Genomic DNA, 24,447 nt, shown 5'->3' with positions numbered 1-24,447 from the left:
ATGTAGGACATTCATCTTATATACATTTTTTAAACTAACAATCTCGTACGTTTTCTCTCATATGCTCTTGTCACTCATTCATTTATTCCACTGCATACACATGTCTCCCAATATTCAAACATTTATATTCACACTCGCACATATAACCTATATCATAAAGCACTAAAAATACATAAACATGCAGTTATAATAGTCACAACATAAACATGCAGTTATAAAAGTCACAACTGAAACAAAACCCCTAAAACATACCAAAATGCACTATATTACGATCATGAACTCATTAAAGTTACTATTTTAACAAAGCACTAGTATACACATAATAAGCACAATCAATATGTTCATCAAGTCACTACAATTAACACTTAATCAGACTCGTAGTCTGAATCTTCAGAGTCGGACTCTGGGAGGGTCTCTGGTTGAGGAACAGGTGGTGCATACAGATAGCCTACGGAACGGAGAAAGTCGGATGTTCTGATACTGTCTTCCTCGTACTGGTCCCACAGTGAAGTTAGACGGCCTTGAAGCTGCTTGTATGTGTCTCGTCTCTGGAGCCTAAACGAAAAACATATGTATAAAAGTCGTGAAACAAAACATAATTGTGTATTTTTGCACAAAAGAAAAGTAAAGAAAAAACGTCAAATATAATATTAAATTATCAAAAATATTGTCAAAATATATAAATTCACATTAATATTTGTAACATTGTTTGATAATTGGCAATCACATAAACTAATTAAAGGATTAACACCTCCGTAATTTGTTTACTTTGCATTAAACAGAGACACGCGCCCAATGATTGGATTAATATGATTTATGATCGGTCTTTTATAGGTAATCATACATTGTCATAAGTATAACGGTTTGAAAACAAAATGTATCAAATATGACCGAAAGTACGAAATATGATTCAAAGGAAAAACTAAATTAATAATAAATTTATAAATACCTGTATTGCAAAGCCTGTGTTGCCATTTATCACAATCTTCACATTGGAGAGCATGTTGTCTTGGTCGGACTTGCTGGTCACATAGCAAACAAGGGTACGACATGATGAACAGCAATTTCCCAAATGAGTGCCACCGACATTTCTGGTTACTTTTATAAAGCAAGGTCGGTACATCAAAAAGACTGCTCAAACAGCTTGTATTTTTACAAGAATTTCACTACCAAATGTATGTTTTCACTCCGCTTGAACTCAGCTTGGGAGTTGTGTTTTTATAGTGATCTTGAATTGTATTTCCTTTACAGAGAAACATTTTCTGATGGTGTGCCCTTTATATGCAGATATACGATATGATTTATTTTATGAATGTAATTATTTAATTGAGAATTTTGAAACAATGCATATGGACGATAAGTTTATATTTATAATGAGATCCGAGCAAATTCAGAAATGTCTATGTAAAATTTTGCAGAAATGTTTTATGAGAAGGAAATTATTTACATTTGATTGAAGAAGTACATCTTTATTTTGATAGCCTAGTTTTTGTCTAAGTTTTAAACATTAAGCATATTTGTTTTTCTCAAATCTTTAAAATATTAAGGTATTTTTATTTATTGAGATTAATATTTTTATTATATTTATTTCTATTTTAGAAGACAATTGATAATTTTTTAATAAGAACTCTTATAGTTTTTTCGTTCTATTTGCTATACGCAAGATATCAAACAATCATTTAGAAAACAATATGATATTTTAATATTTTATTAGATTAAACACATTCATTTACGCAAGGACGTGTTAGTTATACGTCCTTGATTTACGTAAATATATAATGAGTAAACAAATGATATAACAAAAATTAAGATAAAATAATGGAAAAACAGTATAGTTTATTTAAAAGTTATAATAACCATCTATAAGTATCAAAATAATTCATCTATAACATTTAAAAAAAGAAAAAAAAAACCATGGACGATCCGTCTTTACAAAGTATGGCCGTTTTTGTACTATGGCCGTTTCATCTTTTCGGGGTATGGCCGTTTCATCCTATGGCCGTCATGGTAGTATGGCCGTTACGTCTTGCATCGAATAACATAGACATGTTTTCTACTTTATTATTCTGTAAGTTGTGTTTTTATATTTTGTAATAGATTGCATACTAAGTTCATAAACTAGGTTTTGAAAAGCGACACTTGTCCGCAAGATTTTAGTTTGTTTACAAAATTATTTGAACATTTGAATTGACCTAAGAACTTATATTTAAATTGAATTTAGTTAATTTTATTGTAATACACACATACACGGAACTCGTGACAGGAGTACATGTTTGTTGCTAAGCAACATGGGTATATTCTTTATTTTAATATTTTGCAAAAAGAGTAAATACTGTTTAAGAATTATGCAAAGTTATTTTACATACAAATTTATTCAGAATAAATTGTATTTGGTATTAGATTTTATGCGTTTAAATATTAAGATAGTATGGCAATGATTTTATTAATTTTAAAAGTTTATTGTTTCCAAAACAACAAATTATTATGCAAAACATTTGAAATTAAGTATTCTTTTAGTCGAAATGATTCGGTTTATTTAACATATTGTATTATGCATTAACCCGTACCTAAAGTTTTGTAAAGCTGTTTCACTTGATAAAATAGTGTTTGGGCAAGTTTTATTTAATTAGTTAAAATTTGCATAGAGTTATGTCCCTTAATTTAGTTCATTTGTGAAATTCTAAATTTATTATCAAGTGAGACTTGCTATTTTATTGTGTAAAATCTGTAGCAATTTGATTACTGATTTCAAGAAATAAACATCTATATTTACTAGAACTTTCTCTTGTTTTACACCAGGCGCTAAAAGTCATCAGACGCAGCACAGAAAGTCAGTACGACATTTATATAGCGTTATGTATAAAGTATATGTTGTGTTAGTGATAGCTAGTTTTTTTTTAAAATATTTTGAAGTAATTATCTAAAAAAGGAGAAAACTACAAAATATTAAAATTATCAGCAAAATTTATTGAGAAAATCAATTAAATGATTCCCACGGTGCCACTTCATATTTGCACGGAAATCAATGTCATCAAATACCATGCGCGTAGCTACGTTTACGTCAAAACGCCCGGGCGTACACTTGAATTTTGAAAATATTTTTTTTTTTATCTAAATAAAATTAGAAAAACTGGTCAAAAGCACATCAGCCTTGTGCTTATCTCTTCAATGGATTGTAATTTTCAATAAAAAGGGACTAAATTTACTTTAATCAAATAGTTCATTTCATATATTTGTTCCAATTTTCTGTAAACGTCTCAATCTACTGTGAATTCTGCGTACTTTTCTTATATTTAAAGCAAAAGCAATTCATTATCTGCTGAGATTCGATATGCGGTTTGCATTGTTGTCGAGCATGTGACTTATGCCGCAAAAGCGAGACATAGCGTCGTCAGCGCAGTCAATATTTAGGTTCCGAATGTGGACAAAGTTTTTTGAATGACTCTCTGTTAAAAAAACTGTTTATGATCAAAAAAGTATCCAGTGCAATATAATAATGCAATTATTTCCCCCACATTTTAGGGATAAAAGGTATTTCTTTCTGCAATTAATAAGTGGTCACAGTTTGGGCTTATTTTTATTTTTTTTATTTCTTAATTACATTAACTACTTGTCGAACCTTCATCGAATTTTATGAAAATTTGGAAGAAGATTTTTCTATGATTAATGTCTATAGCAAAATTTTGAAAGCGTATGTTTTCGTTTTTTTTTTTCTGTTCTTTACTGATAGCTGGACTTTTCTTTGCGCAATTAATTGCTCAATTTATAAACCTTCAAAAAATGTGACATATGGGCACACGTTAAATTTAAGATCAAGAAAATATAATAAAAAAAATTTTTGCTTTTGTTTAAATTCCTGGAAAAGACTGGTAAATTGATTCACTTCTTATGGAAAGAAATCGTGTTCCAGATGTTATATTACATCTCTAAGAAATATTTTTTTCGTGTTCATTAAGAGATGCTTTTGTCGATTGTATGCTCGCTCACTCACGACTTTAAACAATTTGAAAGTAATATTGGTTTGAAATTTTCTCTACAACCAATGTCCGTTAGCTTCCAATTAACACAATGAATAAGTTCTCAAAATTAACCATAAAAATATACCACTTAGATTCAAGAGTATCTTACTATCAATGATTTTTTACTGACAGGAATGGTATGTCATTCTCGATAACTCGATCGCTTTCGGGGGCTCCGTCCCCTTGGACCCACTACCAGCAGGGGGTTGGCATTGAGTGGTTTGTCACCCCCTTAGACCCCTCGCCAAAGTTCGGACGTACACGTGAATATGACCCAGCTACGCCACTGAATACCACTTAATGTTCACGCGTAAATCAATGTCATCAAGTGCCACTTCTATTCCACGGAAATCAATGTCATCAAGTGCCACTTCTATTCCACGGAAATCAATGTCATCAAGTGCCACTTCTATTCCACGGAAATCAATGTCATCAAGTGCCACTTCTATTCCACGGAAATCAATGTCATCAAGTGCCACTTCTATTCCACGGAAATCAATGTCATCAAGTGCCACTTCTATTCCACGGAAGTCAATGTCATCAGGTGCCACTTCATATTCACACGGAAACCAATGTCACCAGGTGCCACTTCATATTCACACGGAAATCAATGTCACCTGATGTCACTTCATATTTCCACAAGATATCCTCAAAAAATCTGACAAATATTGTGCACAGATAAAACTTTTAAGCTGAATGAAACATATATGTATGTATGCGAAAGCCACCAGAAGGATATTTAACCACATTTAAAAAAAATATAATATTGTTATGGGAAAAACAACACACAACAAATATATAAAGGTAATTCTTAAGGACAGCAAATAGAACATCCTTCAAAGTGAAATATGAAATATGAAAAGTGAAATATTGCCCACCAGATAAAACATTTTAAGCTGAATAAAAAGATATTTATGTATTCCAAAGCTACCAGAAAGATACTTAACAACAATTTTTTAAAAATGTAATATTGTCATTGGAAAAATAACACACAGCAGAAATATGAATGTAAATTTAAAGGATAGCCAATAGAACGTCCTTCAAGGTGAAATGTGAGAAACACAAACTAGTTTATATTGATCCCTACAGCCTTGAAGTGGTATATAAGAAACAAAAACTAGTAGACATTTATCCCTACCGCCTCAAGAAACACAAACCCGTTTACATAAATTTTATCCCTACAACCTGAAAGTGATATATGAGAAACGAAAACCAGTTTACATTTATCCTTAAAGCCTCACGTGAAACCTTTCAAAATGATATATGAGAAACAAAAACCAGTTTATACGTATCCCTACAACCTGATGTGAAATCCCTCAAAGTGTTATATGAGAAACAAAAACCAGTTGACATTTATCCCTACAATCTGATGTGAAATTCCTCAAAGTGTTATATGAGAAACAAAAACCAGTTGACATTTATCCCTACAACCTTATATAAAAATCCCTCAAAGTGATTTATCAGGGAAAAAACCCCAGTCGACATTTATCTCTACAGCCTCATGTGAAACCCCTCTAAATGATACACGAAAAACAAAAACCAGTTTACAGTTATACCTACACGATCATGTGAAATCCCTCAAAGTGATATAAATGGGAAACAAAAATCAGTATTTTTAAACTTTATCCCTTCGGCCTCATGTGAAATCCCTCAAAGTGATATATGAGAAACAAAAACCAGTTTTCATTTATACCTACAAGATTATATGAAATCCCTAAAAGTGATATATGAGAAACAAAAATCATATTTTTTTTACAATTATCCCTACAATCTCATGTGAAATCCTTCAAAGTGATATACATGATGTATGAGAAACAAAAGCCACTTTTCATTTATCCTTACAAGATTATGTGAAACCCTTTAAAATGATATATGAGAAACAAAAACCAGTTGAATTTTATCCCTACGACCTCATGTGAAACCCTCAAAGTAATATATGATTTACATGTATACCTACAATCTCATGTGCAACCCTTTCAAATGATAAACGATAAAACAAAACAAAACAACAGTTGAAATTTATCTTGACAGCCTCATGTGAAGCATAATTCCATCGTTCCTCAGGTTTATTTTTACTTCATACTATTCTTCATAAATCTGTGGTTAGATATCATTTTAGACTTTCCTGCTTTCTTCCATTCCCCATCTACAGAAAATAGAAAGTTGGAAAAATATATTTATAACCGTCATTTTTATAGAGTTATTGCTGTCTTGTGCATGATTTTGTTTATATTAATAAAATAAATGCCAATAATCATAGTGCATATTATTTTGTAACCAATGAATACGTTTTAATCACTCTTCTTAATGCTTAAAAAAGAGGATGAAGACACGAATGTACAAACACACACCACAAGTCGAAAAAAATGACAACACCTTGGTCAAATCAAAAACGAAAAAAAATACAAACAATAGTCAGAAAAACACCGAACAGAAAACTACGGATCGAACCATGCAAACCATTCCGAAAATAGAGGATGGATTAATGTTGAACTGACTTTAGATAAAAGTAATACTAACAATGAACACTGCCCTTTCCTGGATCTTGATATCTATATCTTTAACGGGAAGCTTAATACAAAAATATACGATAACAGAGATGATTTTCAAATACCTGTTGTTAATTATCCAATTTAAGAAGGTGACCTTCCCTAGGCACCTTCTTATGGTGTTTATATATCTCAACCTGTTCGATTCGGTCATGTATGTAACAACGCATTTGATTTTAATCAAAGAAATCCCTAATTTATTGACAAATTATTACACCAGGGTTTCGATATCAAAACTTGTCAAAACTTTTACTAAATTTTATCATCGGTACAAGGACATCATTCGTAAATATAAATCAACGTGCAGACATACGTTCTGGTATTTCACATCCCATCTTTCAAAGTAATATTCTATACAAAGCACAAAAATGTAGTCATTCAAAAAGCTATCCAAACCTTTAAACAGACATTTACTTGACTGATAGTTTATGAATCTTGTGATGTCTTATGGTTAGATAAAAGTCTATTACCAATCCGCTATTTTGTATGTCTAATCACTCGATAAAACGTACCTATTTATTTCATAGGAGTAATACGACGGATACCACATGTGGAGCAAGATCTGCTTACCACTCCGCAGCACCTGAGATCACCCCCAGTTTTAAGTGGGATTCGTGTTGCTCAGTCTTTAGTTTTCAATTTTGTGTTTTGTGTACTATTGTTTATCTGTTTATCTGTTTATCCTTTTCTTTTTTAGCCATGACAATGTCAGTTTTATTCTACTTATGAGTTTGAATGTCCCTTTGGTTTCTTTCTTTCTTTCTTTCGCCTCTCCTTTTCTGAGTTTATTCTGTTACCTATTCTAATATCGGACTCGGGCTTCTTTTAAACTGAGTTTAACTGTGCGTATTGCTGTGTGGTTGTTTATTCCACATTCAATTTGGCTAGAGATATATGGGGAGGGTTGAATCTCATAAAACATGTTTAACCCCGGTGCCTTTTTGTGCCTGTCCCTAGTCAGGAACCTGTGGCCCTTGTTAGTTTTGTATGTTTTTTTTTAAATTTTGGTTCATTCATATGTATCGGAATTTTGTGTGACGTCCATTTCAATGAACAATAGTATACATTATTGATAAGGGACCAGCCGAAGCCCGTCTCCGGGTGCGGAATATTTTCGCTGCATTGAAGACCCATTGATGGCCTTTGATTGTTTACTGATCTTTGGTGGGGTTGTTGTGTGTAAGACACGTTACCCGTTTCCATTCTCAATTCTATATTAAATGCTTTGGAATGATTGGCATTTCCTGCTTTTCCATTGACATCCGTATGTTACTCATGCTAAAGTAATCCCTCATCATGCAATAGCTGATTGGTGAATATCTCTTGTCTGACCCCCCAAAACATTTGCAAAACCATACCATCGCTATATATAATTCTTAAACTTGACCAAATGTTAGAATTAACAGTTAATACATGAGTTTTTTAGCCGACGCTTTAAAATGACATTCAAATCGCATGACTTGCATGCAAACCTTTATTCTTCAATCAATGAATAAATGGGTTAAAATAAAAATATTATTTTTATCTGATTTAAGATGACTTTTCCTTTAAAAAAAATCAAAACATAACAGACGTGTTAGAACAAGATGTAGAACAAGATGATAAGTTTTCATTCGTTGTGGCTAATGATATAAATACGCATGATTCATTTCTACAGATGGTTTTTTTTTTCGGTTTCGCGATGGCGTTGTCAGTTGTTCTTTGTCTTATGAATTAAGAATGTCCCTTGGTATCATCCGGCTCTTTTTTCCTGCATTTAACATTCTTTTGTTTATCAAACAAATAAAGGCAACAGTAGTATACCGCTGATCATAAGTCATAAATCGATTGAGAGAAAACAAATCGGGGTTACAAATTAAAACTGCGGGAAACACATCAACTATAAGAGGAATATGCTAAAGATATACTAGTATGTCTTTAAATTTCCAATGTTTTTAATGGCATCGAAAATGACAATTTGTTTACAACCTTTAGAATCCAACAAGTATTTAAATGCATGATATTTTTGGTTAATGTAAGATATATTGGATGAATGTTATGAGACTTATGTCCATAATTTATTTCGTATCTATTTTTATTTGTTTCTTTTGATTTTTTAGAAAATAAAAAAAGTACGTAAATAATGTTCTTTCAAATAAATTGCTGACTAAAAAGGCAACGTTTTACAAATATTGTATATAATTAATAATATTAACCTGATTTACTGTTTTTGCCTGCGTTATTGCACGATTCTGAAAAATAGAATTTGGATGCATTTATATGTAACACAATAATAAAATAGATTATTATTTTATATGAAATTATACATATACATAAATAATCAATAAATAATATATATATAATTCAACCAACTATTACTATTCGAAAATACTACGACAAAACTATTACAGTCATGCATAACTTTTTTCTCACAGGAATCGCTTGCGGAAATTTTCTACCACAGATGTCATTGCACATATCAACCTTGACGTTTTAAGATCCAATGAGCAATATTTCGTTCCTATGCTTTCGTAAAGCGACTTCAGTAAATACTGCTGTATTCATAAGGTTATTTTTTATACAGTAGAGTGAGTGACCAATATTCGCCGCATAATGCGTTTATTTCCACTTACATCCGACCTACATTCGAATATTTGGAACTTTTTATGTAGGTTTCAGAAATTTTACTAAATGAAACAAATGTTTGATAAAGGAATTATCTTCAAAACATTGGTTAATTGTTCTAAAAATTAACGCAAACTCAAGAGGAAATCAAGTTGTTTGTGTACCATACGGGACAGATTTTCGCCGCAATGCATGATATGACCATCCTCACAGGTTATATTATGAAAACGAATGTTTGCAATTACATGAATTAGCTTCAGAGATCATTCCTATACGATTTTTCTCACAAATATTTACTTTAAAACTGTGCATGATTGCCATATAAATCTTATATAATTGCCAAAATCGTTTAAAAACATCTGCATATTTCTTTATATGTGGGAATAACCTTGAAAATTGGGTTAGGAGGAATATCAACAGTTCGAACATTACAAACAGCCTTTACCATCTATTTAGGGAAGAATTGGGTAAAGGCACACGATTTTTACAGAAAAAAATAGCAAAACGGCGAAAATGTGTCCGGGGCGAATATGCGCCACCCACTCTACCCTGTTCCACAAATAAACACCTGATTGCTGCAAGGACCGTGATATATGTGCACAATTCAAATTACATCTATGACTTACTTTCACTGCAGCAAATATAGATTAGAAAAAAGAGAAGGTATGATTTTTGGAAAAAGTATATAGGTTATTAGCATATTAAAATGTTGAATTACATACTTTGAAGAAGGTTTGTTGTTTTGCGTTTCATGGGTTATAAATAAACTCATCATAGATACCAGGACTAAATTTAGACGCCAGACGCGCGTTTCGTCTACACAAGACTCACCAGTGACGCTCGAATCCGAAAAAAGTTTAAAAGGCCAAATAAAGTACGAAGTTGAAGAGCATTTGTACAGCTATTACATGACAGGTTTATTCAGTTAAATATAACAATTACGCAATACATAGACCAGTAAATGGCAAGAAAAAAATGTAAAGCACAACCGTTACTAGAAGAGTTCCTGATGAAAGCAAATCCAGATAAGCGCATTGGACGTGTGTTATTAATCAAGTGTTGTTTTCATTTTTCTTTTATACAAAGAGTGACCATAATTGGTTTCATACAACTTTTTAGGGGCGGATCCAGGAGTTTGGAAAGGGGTGGAGAAGAAATAAATTTTGGGGACCTTTTTTTTTTTGCTAAAAAACATAAAATAAGTGTAAAATGCATTTTAGTTTTTGTCAGTAAAAAATGGACACGGGAAATTCCCGTTTGTTGTATGGTTAGTTAGCATAACTTTACAGATTTCTTGTTGTGAACAAGATATACGGCTATTCAATGAAATTTACAATACGACCGAAACGAAGAAAAACAAACAAGACATTTTTATTCATTGAAATGTTTGGTTGAAATGTTTCACCCAACAATGGAAGCGAGGGGTACAAATCAACCAAAAAGCTACGAATGAATCGGAAACGAAAATGAAGTTGTGAATAACGTTCGACACATGGAGTCATATAGGCCACACCCAGCAGGCCGGTTGCAGTCGGGCTTTGAAACAAATATTCAGTATATCAGGTCGGTGGAACAAAACAAAAAAAAAAAAAAAATACGCCATTTTCTTTAGAGTGTACTGGAGTATAATTTTCTGTTGGGTGGAATTGTGATAAAGAAGTCAATACGTCCTTGCTCAATAATTTGAAGGCGTCATCCTTAGCCTAAACATGCGTTACTGTAATCTGAATTTCAAAATGACTGAGTGACTGTTTTTTTTCGACGTACTTGTCAACTCCACCATAGCGAATCGCATAACTTTGACAAAATCAATAATATATTACAGTGAATACGAACGAAACATATCTTTATAAGTGGAGAACTGTCGAATTAAAGTTAAATACACAGCAAAATTCACGAAGTCTAGGCTGATTATTAATCATTTTATATATAAAAAAAGTGCCAGCAAAGGGGTGGGGTACGCCCTCTACGCCCCCTCTGAATCCGCCACTGCTTTTTATATTCTGTGATTCCTAGGGCAAATACGCACCAACATGTATCTCCTACTTCATTTTAATTGAACAACATGTAATCATCGACAAAATATTTCTTTAATATTCAAAACTAAGAAACACACAACCTACGTAAACAGGCCATTACTTACTGCGACATTTTTCCAAAGAACATAGTTTTTTCTCAATATCACAACCAAAAAAACCATTTCCATCCCCAGAAGAAGGAGGGTTGTCACATCGTCTTGTTCGTATTCCTAGTCCTTTACCACAGGTAACAGAACATGTAACAGACGACCACGGGCCCCAATGTCCATCAACTATGATAAATAAAAAGTATACAGATTTTTTTTTAAATACGTCTTGCGTAGCAGAGAATCAGCAAATACAAATTTTAAAGTTTATGATTTGATCAGGTAGGGATCTACCACTTCAGCTTTTGCATGGGAGTTTATCATGCTCAACTTAAACCACAGAATCAAACGAGGAAATTCTTACATATTTTAGAAACGGTCAATAGTTTTAGAAATACATTAATGTTTCAGTACAGCTAGAAACAAAATGAGTCTTCTTATCTCAATACGTTATAGTGACAAATGAATTTATTACATATTCGGAATATATTGACGAAAATCATGAACGCATTGATGACGGACACAAATGAGACATACATTTTGCTGTTATTGACAATTTTTTTTTGCGTTAGCCAGTGTAGTAGTTTTGTTGTGGATACTCTAATCAATTAACTTAACATCGAATCACATCAATACTGTGGTAAAAAAGACAAAAAATAAAAATGTAAGGGTTCCGCGGAACCCAGTGTCTCGCCTACTTTTACTGTAAGTCGCAGGCTCAACACAAATTGGAAAACAAATATTTAAAATTTTCCTCAAGATACTATCTTTTGATTGTAAGAAGTTTCTGTTCAAGTTTGGTAAAATTCTCGGATGGTTTATGAATCTAATAAATGTTTTTTTTCTAACTTTAACTGTTTTTAAAGTTATCTGGAAGAAAACTAAGTCCATTTATAAGGAATATACGGAAAATCTGCTACACAAAACCCACCAAAATCCGGGGTTAATTTCATGTGTTCCAGTAGATAGGCAGATAAACAAACGTATTAGTTAATAATGTTCTATAAAAAAATTATAATAAATCTCAAAGTGAACAATAAAAATATAATTATGATTGAGATGCAAATATACTAATATAAAACAAATACCTGTACCAACCTCCATGATACCATGGAAGTAATATTGATGATACGTACCAAATTTTAAGCTAGAATTGGACCAAATGCATACTATCTCGTATCGGGAAAAGAAACAAAAATATCGTGAACATCGGAAATCAACTATTAAAAGACATTACTAAATGGTGGCCCTCGACTGTTGTCTGCTCTTTGGTCGGATTGTTGTCTCTTTGACACATTCCCCATTTCCATTCTCAATTTTATACTGGTATATACAATGTTTCTCAAGGAAAAATTGTTTAAAAGCACACCAATTTAGTATAAATACAAATGGAATGTTTCTTTCTGAACTAAAAAGCAAATTTGAGGATGAATTAAAAAATGTATTAACACGAAATGTATTTGTTTGTTGCTATTATATATATAATAATCTACCTATTAAAGTAGCAAATAATCTTTTTGATTCTTTAGTAAAACCAATTATGACCTATAATTCAGAAGTAACATATTTGGATACATATATTTCTTTTCATCGAGCCCATAACAGAGCCTTATCTTCAGGAAAAGAAATTAATCAACTTGATTTTATAGACAAAACCCCCATTGAAAATATGCATCTTAAATTTTGTAAATCTACTCTAGGAATAAGAAAAAATGCATCCAATTTAGGAGCAAGAGCTGAATTAGGGAGATTGCCTATCGAATGTTTTATTAAAACACAAACCCTTTATATTTAGCTAGACTATATAATAATAATATTAATCCATTGATAAAGGAAGCTTTTTCTCTAGCACAGTCTCTAGATTTGACAGGAACTTACTCATGGTATACATATGAAAAAAATATTGTTAAAGAGACTAATGTTGACCTTAATATTCTTTCTACTTGTAAGGACATAAAAGATGTAAATAAAATAAAAAACGATATAAAGTTAAAAATGAAAAATAGATATGGAGATTTAATTCAAAATAAATTTCAAAACATTGATGATAAAAGTAAATTTTTTCTTTATAAAAAAATTAAAAAAGATTACAAACTAGAATCTTATCTTAATACATCTAATTTTCAGATAAGGAGATTAATCACTAAATTTAGAATAAGTGATCACTCCCTTTTGATTGAAAAGGGGAGATATTTTAAAATCCCAAGAGAGGAACGAATTTGCCATAAATGTAAAATACTAGAGGATGAGAAACATTTTTTACTCTATTGTGAGTATAATAAAACTCTAAGAAATGATTTTTTTCATCACATATGTACTGAAAATAATAACTTTAATAATTTAAATGAAGAAGAAAAAAATTCAATATTTACTAAATCCATCATCGCCTTTACAAACAAATAAGTTAGGATCCTTCTTGAAAAAGTCATTAGAATGAAATTCATAACAGTGTAGCTATGGCCATTCATTGACTGGGGAAAATTAGGTGAACGTTCGTCTGTAATGCCCACTGCTCACGACGTACTTATCATAGTATCAATTAAACTGTGAGGTCACCAAAGGTTCTAAACGCCTAAATAAAATAATTAAAAATACTAATCAGGAATAACCTTTGTAATTTGAAAATAAATAAAAATGGCCTTCAACACGGAGTCTTGGCTCACACCGAACAGCAAGCTATAAAGGTTGAATACTTAAAATTCTTTACTTGATTTTTTGTTATGGTTTGACCATCAATTTTACTAATATGATATCGCACGTTCTTTCAGATTATTTTTTTTTACTTAATTGGCTTTAAAAGTTACAATGCATGATGTCGTCTGTTTATGTAGTTCATATGTGTTTTTCTTTTCTCGTTGGTTTTCCCGTTTGAATGGTTTTACACTAGTAGTTTTGGGGCCCTCTATAACTTGATGTTCGGTGTGAGCCAAGGCTCTGTGTTGCAGGTCGTACCTTGACCTATAATGGTTTACTTTTATGAATTATTACTTGGGAGGAGAGTTGTCTCATTGGCACTCATACCACATCTTCCTATATCTATCTATATCAATACATTTTTTTTCCAACAAAAGAATACATCACAAGAATATAAGTTTTGTAAGAAACGTGAGAAATTGTGTTGGACTTGAAGATAAGGCAAAGTGACAAATATCTGAAAGAATGAATCGTTTTATGGTATTAAACAAAGAAATCAAATGATTTTTTAATTATCCAGAACTCTTCACAAACAAAACCCACATGTATACGCATTGAATAAATAGTAGGCCATTCTTAAATGATCACACCGTAGAAGTAGTTGTGCTCTTAATCAATGAGATATTTTGTGAATTAGCCCCATCAACTTAATAGTTTTTTTTACAATGGATAAACCTATTTTTTTATTATTATTAAATAATATCATCTCTGAACATTATTATTCTTATAAATGACACGGTTGTATGTGATGATTATAATAAATATTTAAAACAAATTCCTTTCAAGCTTTGTAAAAAGAAAGTTTCATTTTATGTATCGGAATGTGTAACAAGTGAATATTTCAATCCCCACTGGAAGGCCTCTGACAGACTGTGTGAGCATAAAATCATAGCCGTTGACAAACAAGTTACAACCTACAAACGTTTTACTGTCGACCATACTGTTATGCAATTAATTCTAGAACTGAGGGCAGGGGACTCTTATAAAAAAAAAAAAAAAAAAAATTGATGCTGTTATTATTGTGTATGTTTAATATGTATGTTTATTGTGTTTATTGTGTTAATATACGTTGGTCACAAACTGTAAAGTTTATATGACAATAAAATATTTGATTTGATTTGATTTGATAATATGTAAACTATTTACAGATGTCATGTACTATTGATTCGTTGGATTGTCAAATTAATATTGGATCTCTTTCATTTGATTATCAACAAGTATTTATCGCTTCATAACAACATAATAAACATTTTTAAGAAGAGGATGACGAATTTGAAAATTTGATCCTTCACATTTCAAAAAAAAATTACCTGAACAATCTCCTAATTTACAAACTAACGATTCGTTGTCAACACCTTGACAAAGTTTTCCGCCGTCAGAAGGTGAGGGGTTGTTACAAGTTCTATTTCGATGTTTAATTCCATTACCGCATGTCACTGAACATGATGTTGTTGTCCACGAGCCCCACTGACCATCAACTAAGGAAATGTAAATACCAAAAGAAAAGACTTTACATACATTTGTAAAACCTTGCAATATATGTCATGTCTACGAGACAACATTCTTTAACCATCGTTTCATTTTATTATTTTAATTACAGTTTAATTCATATTTCCAACAGGTTGCAAAAATAAAATGGTACATTCAAAATTTCTAAAACGTTAATTGTGTGACAACATAAGTTCAAGAAAATTTGGAAGCTTGAAGTGAATATAACGTAACAACGAGGATAACGATGCATCTTGTTTCACACTATAAGAAGGAGCACTTACTCGTCTGAGAAAGTGTGCACTAGTAATGTTTAAGTATTAGATACAATACAAAGGTAACAAAGAAACAGGCCGGTAACAACCGTTGCCGGATAGTTTTTCTGCACTTGTAGTCAGGTCAAGGTCCGAGGCGCTATCCGAGGACCTTGACCTGACTACAAGTGCAGACAAACTATACGGCAGGTTGTTTCCGGCCTATTTTTTGTTACCTTTGTTTTGTATCTGACTTGTACGACGTTTCAGGAAGGAAGTAGTACATTTTGCATTTAGAAGAGGTAGCAAAAGTAAACATATTAGAAACTTCAATGGCCATATACCAGTTAATGTAAGTTACAGTTTAAACACATTTTTTTTTCACTTCCCTTAAGCCGAGAGGTTTTTTTTCTGAAAAAAAAATTAAGAAATTAATAACTTTATAACAAAAGAACCATTTCAAGGAAAAAATGAATGTTGTTCACATTTGAGACTTTTTAGAATGCAACTTCGCTAGTAAAGTAAAAAAAACAACCCAGAGCTACCATTTGAAAAACGGGAGGAAAGCGGGGGGTAATCAATTTAAAAGAAACAGAATTGATATTTGTTTTTGTTGAAAAAGTGTAGGATATCAGGATATGCCATTCTACCCCCCCCCCCTTCCCCATTTTCCCCATAAAAAAAAATGGATTTTGTCTTGTTATTAGATATATAAATAGGTATAGGTTTTGGATTTTTTTTTTATAGTTCATACATATAGTTTTTTTTTATATGTCTCTGATAGTATATCAGGATTGATCAGGATTTAACACGTATCACTATATGATCCAATCACAGCTTACCGTTCAAAATTGATGACAATAGTTGAATGATTTTTTCTTCACGATTTGCTGCATATTTGAACATGTATTATACGGACACTTTTTATTTATAGGATCAATCGTGCATTGGTGAGTTGATAGGGATTTTATCTTTTGATTAGATTGGATTTTTTTATATATATTTCCTGTCTTTTTTATTGAAATAAACGTTGGTACCAGCATTTTTTTACTTTCAGCATTGTCCAGAATACTATTCATGTCCATATATTAAAGGGGAATAAACACTTACGGACCGACCATTTATCTTCAAAAGGGGGTATGGTATCTTCTTTTCTGAGTAAGAACATTATTTATTTTTTCAACGCTATCACCGAACTATTTTCATTTTTTTTTTCGAAATTAGACGATTATATATACGGTATACGGAAAATCAGGAATCAGAACATTATTTTGTCATCTGCTTGACCACAATATATTTTTTCTCATAAAATTGGGGATCAAAATATTTTTTAGAAAAAAGACATACCCCCCTTTTTTTAAAGTTAAATGGTCAATTCCTTAGTGAACAGATATGAATAGTAATTTACTGGAATTGTTTGAAATATAGTTATTGATGCTAACGACTAACGTAAATATTTTAATAAAAAAGACAGGAAATATGTCGGTGAAACAAAAAAATTAAATCTAATTGAAATTTAAAGTGCCCATGAACTCACTGATCATGCACGAGTGATTCTATTCATAAAAAGTGTCCGTGTAACAACTAAAAAGTGTCCGTGTATCATCTAAAAAGTGTCCGTGTAACACCCGTTAATTTACTGTTTTTCTATAGCTCTGCTGGGGGTAAAGTCGTAAAAAATATCTCAACTGTCAGGTACTGCTTAGGAATCCGAGTTGTAACTTAAGTTCATGTAGTTCTACTTGAATATTTTATTATGACTTTCGTCGGTAAAGAATATACGTTTGTAGTTCACATTACCATAGCGGACATTGCATGAATCATTTTCACGTCGACTTTCTGTATTGTCTTCGGTCGTTTGTCGTTTTTGTTTTGGAAATGGCTTGTATAAAATGCTTTTTGTAGTCTTTAAATGTACGTATTGAAGTCAATAATATTGCAATTATTGGTTTTTAAATCACAGTCATTAAAAAAGAGTATATATTAAAAATCCTACCTGGAATCGGACAAATCGATATGTTAAACTTGTTGAGAGATCTGCTCAAATTCAAATATTGGCAGTGTCCTTGAAAATCGGTTAATTTGGTTTGGCGGGCTGCCCATTTAAAGAAGTCGATTATTTTACAACACTCTAATGGGTTGTTATGTAAATTTCTAAAACGTAAAATATTTATACACTATTATTTCATTCTTTCTTCTTTTCTTCTTCTCTCGGTTATGAAATTCGCATTAATGAAAATCACATTACGAAAATTATATATTTAGATTCAGTAATAACACTAAAAGTGTTTGACGGCGCTTTATTTTTGGTTTATTTTTTTTTATCAGAAACGCTAAAAAAAACCCAAAGCCAACAACGAATAAATACCTGGAAGGCAATTTGAGGGACCTTGTAAAAATAGCCAAAACATCTAAGGTCAGCTTTGCCTGATCGAATTGGGTGTTGATTTGTGTATGCTCCAATCAGTAGTTATTTTTTTTAGGGGTTTCAGTGTGAAGAAAAACATTGTCATAATTATGAATGACTAGTATATCGAAAATAGCGATACTACAGGAAAGAACTACGAAATGACAAAAGTGAAATCTGGACATTTTTAATCATTTCTTAAGCTCTTTTTTTGTTAACAATCATTATGGTAAGTCTATAATACGTACATGGATTCTAAATTTGTCATATTCCTAAAGATATTGGGTGATATTGTAGTAAAGGCATTGTCGGATAAATCTCTGAAATGAAATCATTAAAAACATTGAAATACAACAGTCATGACTAAATTTATAAAATATTATAATATAATTTTAGGCAAAGACTATATATTCAGGTGCTACTGCATTGAAATATTGAAGGTGTTATTTAGGAAGCACAGAAATTGAGATTTTTTTGGGAGATTCAATCAATTTAAAGTCCATAACTTATATGAAGAGATAAATACCTTACAAGAATTTTTCTCTCTAAAAAGTGCGATGCATCAAAATTCCGTCCTAAAAACATTGTTTGAATATGATATTTTATTGCTGTTATCTTTTAATTTTCGACGGTTTAAAATAAGTGCGCATCTTGCACTTTATGTTTACACAGCATTCCGAGACTCCAAAGGCCGTATCTCAAAAAACGAAGTTCGTCCCGTCGTCTTTTAGGTCAGTAACAACAATGCTACAAGTTTTAAAAAAAGCAATATTATATCCCCGATTTTATCACACATTTTTTTTTTATATATAAACAATAAAAAGGTGATATTTCTAAAACAGTTTGTAAAAAAAGCCGCCGTTCATTTTATTTCTTCTATTTTAACCTGTTGATAGATCCGTGTAATACTCGCTCGGATTATTAAAATTAACCAGATGCTCCGCAGGGCGCAGCTTTATACGACCGCAAAGGTTGAACCCTGAACAGTTGGGGCAAGTATGGAAACAACATTCAAGCTGGATTCAGCTCTAAATTTGGATTGTGATTAAATAGTTGACACAGCATAGGTTTCTGACACAGAATAAATGTGGTCTAAGAACTTAAAAATTTTAAATTGGCCATTTTACCCTTTATGGTTCAATATCCAAATCTAAACACATGGTTAGATTCAGCATATCAAAGAACCCCAAGAATTCAATTTTTGATGAATTCGAATAAAGTTCATTTTTTACCCTTTAGACCTCAATGTGGACCAATTACATAACGGGGCTCAAATATCAAAAATCTAAATACATTGTTAGATTCAACATATCAAAGAACCCCATATATTCAATTTTTGTTGAAATCAAACAAAGTTTAATTTTGGACTCCGATTTGGACCAACTTGAAAACTGGGCCCATAATAAAAAATCTAAGTACATGTTCAGATTCAGCATATCAAAGAACCCCAAGATTTCAATTATTGTTAAAATCAAGTTAAGTTTAATTTTGGACCCTTTAGACCTTAATGTAGACCTATTTGAAAACGGGACCAAAAATTAAGAATCTAAAATACACGGTTAGATTTGGCATATCAAAGAACCCCAATAATTCATTTTTTGATAAAATCAAACAAAGTTTAATTTTTTTTTAACCTGTTAGCCCCTAATTCCTAAACTGTTGGGTCCAAAACTTCCAAAATCAATCCCAACCTTCTTTTTGTGGTCATAAACCTTGTATTTAAATTTCATAGATTTCTATTTACTTATATTAAAGTAATAGTGCGAAAACCAAGAAAAATGCTTATTGGGGCCCCTTTTTGACCCCTAATTCCTAAACTGTTGTGACCAAAACTCCCAAAATCAATCCCAACCGTCCCTTTGTGGTCATAAACCTTGTGTTTAGATTTCATAGATTTCTATTAACTTATACTAAAGTTATTGTGCGAAATCCAAATGTCTTCGGACAACGACGACGACGTGATACCAATACACGATCGCAAAAAAATTGTTTACGATCGTATAAAAAATAGAAAGCCAAAAAACATCTTTCAATTAGAATCGATGAGTATGGGTTAACTTTAGACCAGTGTAATTAATGGGCAGTTTTATTTTCAGTTCTCGAAACAGAAATTTTGTTCATCTGATTTGTCAAAATAGCAAGTGTGCATACATTTTATTGTTACAAATCAACAAATCTAACCACCAAAGCCCATTAGAACTCATTATTATGTAGAAACCACAACATCCTTAGTTAATATCTCTCTGTGAATATCCAGACACAGATGTTCGATAACATAGGTCGTAAAATTTTGATCAAGTGAACACTTGCGATGCATAAAATGTAGCTTTAAAATACACATACATATTTGAAGGTGATGACACTAGCAGAGACCCGTGACTCTTAAAATTTCAAATAATAATAACTAATTTATTCTCTGCATGCACTCACAGAATTACTCATTAATGTCCCATCGACAGAGATTAAAGATTATTACACCATTCAATCAAAATAGATATCAATATATGAAAACATAGGTTATTTCTAGCATAACATCATTTGCGCTACTACATCTGTTGTTCAACGTTTAAAAACTTAACAAAATCCAGGCCACCAATTTTGGCCACTATTACACTTCATATCTCTTGAATCATTGGATTCGACCCAAAAATTTCAAATCCAATTAGACACTAAAATAGCAAAAGTAACTTTTACAATTAACCTTATCAGAATTATTTCGGTATTAACAACAACAACTATGGTACTTCTAAATGCAGTAACGTGTAGCCCTTTATATAAGCAGGCAAAAGAACCAATTCAATATATGATCAACTAGAAAAAAACAAATGATAAATATAACACTGTTTATTATGTTTTATTTTAAAGATATATTATACTTACAAGCGAACAAGGTTTATGTTTGATGAAAACACCCCCACTGGTAAACTACTAAAATTATTATCCTCCAAATCACTGGAAAAATAATCATGATTTTTATTGGTTTCAATAGATAATTCTTAATTCGAAGCAATTAATACTTTATCAATGAATCACGATGTTTATGACTAAACATTTCACTTCACACTTAGAAATAATATTTCGATGACAGAAGTATATATATAGATTATTACACTGGTGCCAGTAGTACCAGAGAAAACAGATTCTTACATACTTAGTAGCTAATCGTGGATTATCGAATTTATCCAAACTCGATAGTTGAATTATCGAATTATTTTAAAGTCTGAACCTCGGCTTGCAAGCATAACCGTGAAGTCATTTTTAGGTTAGGTAAACTACCCTCCTTTAAGAGTAGACTAGTCTGACAGATAACCAATCTATCTGTCTGTAGGACTAGTGTTAAAAGGCTAATTTTAGTATTATTTGTGTAATAGACATTACAAGGACTTCAACTGTGACACCTGTTAACCGTTAAATAGTAATATTTTCTTAGCATCTGAATGAACTCTCTAGAACTGTCGCAATTAGTTAGTGCTATTTATCTATGGCCATAAAGTTGCCACTGAAGAACATTTAAAGTTTCTGGTTATTCTAATGTGTTTAACATTCAAAGATAAAGACAGAGTTAATGTATTTTCTGGTCAGTTTTAAGGTTGTTGCTCATGTGAAAAGTTGGTTACATGCTTGCAATATATAAATATTGTATAAGAACTTGATGTTGTCTTTTTAATTCATATTGAGGTGTAACATAAATGGTGGCAGCGGAAATGGGATTAATTAATTTAAGTTATTAATTATTCTGTAGTGGATTATAAGCGTAATTTTCCTAAAGGATATATGTGCTATTGTAGGATTATTGCTTATGTAGCTGATGTGATTTATCAGTGTTTAATTTTTTTGCCGTTAACCTGGCGTATATCCAGCTGTGTAATTCAGCGATTTATTGGATATAGTATATCCAGCTGTGTGATTCAGCGATTGATTGGATATGAAACTTTTGTTTAGTTTATTGGATATTGATTCCGTATTTTGGAATATATCCGGCTGTTGATTCAGCGTTGACTTTGAATTATCGAGCGTAGCCTTAAACTCACTTTTTCGTTATATTTCCATTAATCACAGGATTAATTGTAGTTAGTGATACTATCCGTAATGGCAGAAGAAGGTGTACTAGAAGGAGGCAGCATAGCAAAAAATCGACCAAGAAGAAATATAAATTTAATGCAATTTACAGATGCCGAATATGCAGATGAAAGCGACGTGCCAGTTGAGGAAGAAGTTTTTCAAAGACCGAAAACTCCGCCCCCGAAAAAAGCAACAAGAAAGACAAATAAACATGAGTTAGATATCGAAAGGGAAAAGCTTGTAATTGAACGGGAAAAACTCGAAATCGAAAAAAAGAAATTAGAAATCGAAAGAGAAAGAATTCGTTTACAGGGATTAAACTGTTTAAATACTGATAAGTATCAGTCACTACCATTTAAAGTAAAATTACAACCATTTGATCCGAAACTCGATGACATCTTAACATTTTTATCAGAATTCGATGCAGTAAGTGGTCAGGCAAATTGGTCTAATGACATTAGGATTTTACAATTAAGAACATTGTTGACAGGTGAAGCAAGACAGGTTTCTTCACAAGCGTCCACTTCGTACGACGATCTGAAACGTGCGCTAATCGATCGATACGGAAAGAGACCCCATGAATATTTTGTTGACTTAGTTAATGTTAGAAAAGCTGACAATGAAACTTACAGAGCTTTAATGGCGCGAATTATACAAAATCTCAACCGATGTACCAAGGACAAAGATCCGATCAAAAGTTTACAAGAGGAATTTTTTCTGAAGGCTCTTTCACCAGTTCAAGCGCAATGGGTAAGAAGAAATAAAGGCAGCGCGTCCGTAGTAGAAGCAGCAGAAGACTATATAGTACCGACAAAGAATGACAATGTACAAAATGATGAAAATAGAACTGACAATAACCGTTGTTTCAAATGTAAAGCTATTGGACATTATGCACGTGATTGTGAAAAAAAGGACAAGACAACAGGAAATCTTGCATCTTATTTAGTTAAACCGCTTGTGGGGCATAGACTTATTTGTGTTTCAGGAGAAGTAAACGGGAAGCAAGTAAGCTTTGTGAAAGACACTGGTACCGACATGACATTAATTCGTGAAGACCTTGTGGATAGAAAGAACATTTTACAAGGACAAAATGTAACTCTACAATCTGCTATTGGACAACCGTTTTGTGCTAAGCTTGCTGTAGTTAACATAGACACATCGTATTATACAGGTATCGCTAAAGTTGGACTCGTACCGAAATTGGCCGCCGAAGCACTTTTGGGAATGGATATACTAGAGCGAACTAGTAACACATTTGTTCTAACCAGAGAACAAGCCAAGCGCGCCGAAGATGAGATCGAATCTGACAATGATACACATGAAAGCAAAGTTGAACATGCCATGGAAATTACGAAAATATATGAAGATGATGAGATTGTTATTGGTAACATTTCGTCTGGAAATATTGAATGTACAATGTCTACATACAGACCGCAGTCGAAGGGTAGATGTGAGCGATTAAATGGTTCTTTGAAGTTCATGCTCAAGAAGTTGTGCACTGTCGACGAATGGGATGAATTGGTTCCTTGTGCGTTAAGCGAGTATCATGAAGTTCCGCATGAAGAAACAGGCTTTTCAGCGCCGTTTGAGTTGTTGTATGGCTGGCCTGTGAGAGGTCCGATGGCTATACTTCGTGGATTGTCTACTGGAGAGGATGAGAAACACCGTTCAGTTATTGAACATGGAATTACTATACGTAATTGTTTGGCAGCTATGCCAGAAATTGTCAAAGAAAAGATCAAGGCTTGGTACGACAAGCATACAATGTTCAGAGAATTTGAACCTGGGGGCGAAGTGCTATTATTTTCACCTTCCGAGGCATCAAAGAACAATGCCGATGCTTTATCAGGAATATAACAAAGATCGACTGTAAGCGTTATGCTTTATTGTTTTTGTTACATCTATGTAAATTGGAGCAACGCCTTTTATTTGATTTTTAAAGTTAATTTTCGAAAACAGTGTTTTCTCTTGAAAAGGGAGATGTTAAAAGGCTAATTTTAGTATTATTTGTGTAATAGACATTACAAGGACTTCAACTGTGACACCTGTTAACCGTTAAATAGTAATATTTTCTTAGCATCTGAATGAACTCTCTAGAACTGTCGCAATTAGTTAGTGCTATTTATCTATGGCCATAAAGTTGCCACTGAAGAACATTTAAAGTTTCTGGTTATTCTAATGTGTTTAACATTCAAAGATAAAGACAGAGTTAATGTATTTTCTGGTCAGTTTTAAGGTTGTTGCT

The 24,447-nt window shown here is 32.1% G+C and overlaps 1 long non-coding RNA gene across 1 annotated transcript; it reads right to left on the bottom strand.

The window, feature by feature from the left end:
- Positions 1 to 4,318: 4,318 nt before the first annotated feature.
- On the bottom strand, positions 4,319 to 15,459 carry LOC143078064 (uncharacterized). The gene is made up of 4 exons (XR_012979029.1): positions 15,302 to 15,459; positions 11,316 to 11,483; positions 8,764 to 8,799; positions 4,319 to 6,165 (listed from the first exon to the last, which is right to left on the bottom strand). It is a non-coding gene; the product is annotated as an uncharacterized LOC143078064 (long non-coding RNA).
- Between the last annotated feature and the right edge of the window lie 8,988 nt (positions 15,460 to 24,447).

Source organism: Mytilus galloprovincialis, chromosome 6, assembly GCF_965363235.1.
Source record: "Mytilus galloprovincialis chromosome 6, xbMytGall1.hap1.1, whole genome shotgun sequence".
Classification (NCBI taxonomy): Eukaryota; Metazoa; Mollusca; class Bivalvia; order Mytilida; family Mytilidae; genus Mytilus; species Mytilus galloprovincialis.
Note: the sequence above shows the minus strand (reverse complement) of the source record. Positions and strands in the feature narration are given on the sequence as shown.